A 3731-nucleotide genomic window follows, 5' to 3' on the forward strand; every position below is an offset into this window, starting at 1 on the left:
CCTCATCACACTCACTGTTACCTTTGATCCAACTACGCAATCCTTAAGGAATACTATTCCTTCTGCATGCAAGGAATATTCACAATAGAATATTCTTGCAACTGATAGTACATTGTCCCTCCATATGATCTCAACTGTGTCTCTGACTGAACTGACATGCATGAGTTATCAATGAGTGAATCTTCAGTTATCTGAAATACAGTAGTTACATGCATGCAAGCATTAACTAATTGAACTCTCATTAATTTAACAAATTGTTAAATTAATATAACTGGACTCAACTCAGTTAACTGAGCCAACTAATTGCAACTCATCCTTATCTATTTCATTGATGGATAAATCCCTCAATTAAAGGAGAAACTGTTGCATGTCCTCACATAGGCTTCATGTTCATAATTCCTTAATAATTAACTCGATGAATTGATTAGTCAATTTACAAACAGTTGTTAACATCAAATTCAAATTTTATTTCCTATGTTTAGTCGAGGGACTGACTAAAATAAGAAGGGATCCTGAAATGTTATTTTTAGAAAAGCTATTTTTAGCACTTTCACTTTTCACCCATTGTTACTAAGATCCACAATGGTTGAACTATTATTTATAGCTCGGCTATTTATAGCAGTGCTATTTTTAGAATTTTCTATTTTTAGAATTTCTTGTTGCAAATCTCAACAATAAGCAACATGAAATGAAGCCATCTTATTTCAATATAACTAGGGAAAATCCCTCACTCTAACAATGCCATATCATTTCAAGGTCTTAAAAAAGTAAAAAAGATGGTGAAAAAACAAAAATGCTAGATTTAAATTGAGAGAAAGAAACAATTATAAAGAAGAATAATGAAGCTATACAAGATATCGGATGAAAAAGGAAAACAAAAAAGAGCATGAAAGAGAAGATGACTCCCATTATATCTAAGGATTAACCCAAAATAATAATAATAATTAATTAAAAAAAAATGGCGAAGAGGAAGAGGACTCCCCTGGTTGGGTGAGAAGTTTCTAAAAATTTCATTTTGTTTATAATAGTATCAAATCAAAACACTTTCATATCCGATTACTTAATGTAAAATGAATAAGCTCGCTACTGAAAGCGAAGATGAATTTCTATTTAAAAAAACATGAATATGACCACTTAGCTAAAAATTGCAAGAAATGTCATATCTTTATAATACTTAACTAGAAAGGAATTCAACCACTAACACATGCATATAATAAGCAACATGAAATGACGCCACCCATTTCAATATAACTAGGGAGAAACCCCAACTCTGACAATGTATCAGTTCAAAGTCTTAAAAAAATCAAAAGGATGATAAAAAAATAAAAATGTTAGATTTAAATTGAGAGAAAGAAACAATTATAATGAAAAATGATGAAGCTATACAGAATATCATGGTGAAAAAGGTAAAAAAAAATGCATAAAAAGGAAGATGACTCCCATTATATCTAAGGATTAACCCAAAAAAAAAATCATGAATAGGAAGAAAATTCCCTTGGTTTGGCGAGAAGTTTCTAAAAATTGAAAAGTTAAAAAAAAACAACGTGAAGAGGAAGAGGACTCCCTTGGTTTGGTGATTTGGTGAGAAGTTTATTAAAAAATTCATTATGTTTATAGTAATATCAAAATTAAGAAACTTTCATATCCCATTAACTAATGTAAAATTAATAAGCCCAAAAATGATGATGCATTTATATATATATAGAAAAAGAGCCACTTTGCAAAAAATTGCAACAAAGAGCATATCTCTATTTCACATATCCCATTACCTAACGTGTTTAGAATAGTACAATGAAGACACTTTCATATCCCATTACGTAAATGAATAAGCCCGCTAAACGAGGATGTATTTCCACGAAAAAACAATTTCGTAATTCCGTTGCCGGGATTTGAACCCGGGTCGCCTGGGTGAAAACCAGGTATCCTAACCGGACTAGACGACAACGGATTGATGTTAAAACTAAACTATAGAACTTATTTTATACCATATAGTACTGTGCTGTTTTATTTATTGGTTGTTGTCTGTTTAAGTTCTTCATTCAATAAAAATAGCGGTAGTCTAATGAGCCTTAAAAGTTATGGAAATTCTGATCATATTTTGAAAAAATTTCGCAATGACTTTTGTAAAATTTGAAGATTTTAGGTATTCAAAAAGTTTTTGATGGCGCTGAATCTATTTCCAATATCAAAAAAACATGATTTAAAGATTTTTTTTTTTTTTTTTTTCAGAAAGAAAATCAAAATAGATTATATTAAGGGCATATAAAGATCTGAATACAAACAGAAGCTAAAAATAGCTTGTTGGAGCGGTCCAACAGAGAGACTGCCGAGACATGGATCCATATGAAGAGGAAAGGATAATAAGCATAATAAGCATAAGAAGCCGCATAAACATGAGAAGTCCAGATGTAAGCCAGATAAAGAAAACCTGAGAGCCCGAAACCAAAAGGCAGTTATGACAGTTAATGCAGCAAAAGAACTCTCCAGATGAAGCGAGAGCGCATGTTCAAAATTCAAGGGGGCAGGAGGCCCATTATGGAATTCAAAATGGAGGCCAGAGACCTGCTTGAGTTGTTGAATATACAGTCGTTCCTCCATGACCATAGGAACCAGCAGGAGATGACAAAAAGGGAGCGCCAAGCAGGGCATTGAGAGCTCCACCAAGAAAAAGCATCCTGTACAGAGGAAAACGACTGATGAGAGAAACCAAAATGTAAAGAAAGTTCATACCAGATAGAAGAAGTGGCTGCACACTGGAAAAACATGTGCAGGTTCGATTCTGTTTCTGAGAGGCACATCTGACACCTGCTCGGCCCTTGCCAGCCTTTCCTTTGTAGGACCTCCCATGATAGATTTTTGTCTGAGAAGAGGAGCCAGGCGAAGAGGATCATCTTTAACGGACAGGTCGCTTTCCAGAGCTTGAGAGGGAAGGAAGGGGAACCCTGTTGGAGCCCCTTTGAGATTGCTGCATAGATTTCTTTAACACTGAAGGACGAAGATGATTTCTTCAGTGACCAGATCAGTTCGTCCCTGGAGCCCGAAGGCGAGATACCTTTACCTATAAAAATGTTAACAGCGGCTTGCCAGCTGGGACAGAGATGGGGGGGCAGAGAGAGCTCGTCCACATCCTTCCAGACTGGGCCCAGAGGGGACCAGGATCTAATAAGCTTGTTCCAAGTACAGATGCCCTTTCTCGGCCTTTTGGATTTAAAGATTACCTCTACAAGATGTTTTTGAATTTTTTTTGCCTGAATTTCAACCACTTTTCACTGTCCAAACAACTCCTCTACCTCCATAAACATCCCCATTAAAATACACATCCGTACTCATATGTTATGCTTGATTTACCATGATAACTTAACCACAAATACACATCCGTAAGCGTATGGTATTTGTGCTTGAGTTATCATTGTAAATCTTTAAACAATTTAAATCGAATAAGTACTTACAGTATTATTATGAATTGTTTTGATTAATTATATAAATATTTTATTTACTTTTGTGTTTAATTATTATTATTTATAATAATTGTTTTGATTAATTATATAAATAATTTATTTATTTATGTGTTTAATTATTTTTTATGTAATTAAGTGAAATGAAAACATTAAAATTAAATTTTCATATTTAAGTTTTATTTATTTCAGAAAATTAAATAATATTTAAAAAAATATTATAGTGAAAATAAAATGATTTATTATTATTTGTTGATCAACTTTTAGAATCGTTTA

At 33.1% G+C, this 3731-nt stretch overlaps 1 non-coding gene across 1 annotated transcript; it reads right to left on the reverse strand.

The window, feature by feature from the left end:
- Positions 1–1874: 1874 nt before the first annotated feature.
- Positions 1875–1948, reverse strand: TRNAE-UUC (transfer RNA glutamic acid (anticodon UUC)). Its single transcript has one exon. It is a non-coding gene; the product is annotated as a tRNA-Glu (tRNA).
- Positions 1949–3731: the final 1783 nt, after the last annotated feature.

This window comes from Pinus tabuliformis, chromosome 6, assembly GCF_031772625.1.
Source record: "Pinus tabuliformis cultivar Carrire ecotype Pingquan chromosome 6, CPIR1, whole genome shotgun sequence".
NCBI lineage: Eukaryota > Viridiplantae > Streptophyta > Pinopsida > Pinales > Pinaceae > Pinus > Pinus tabuliformis.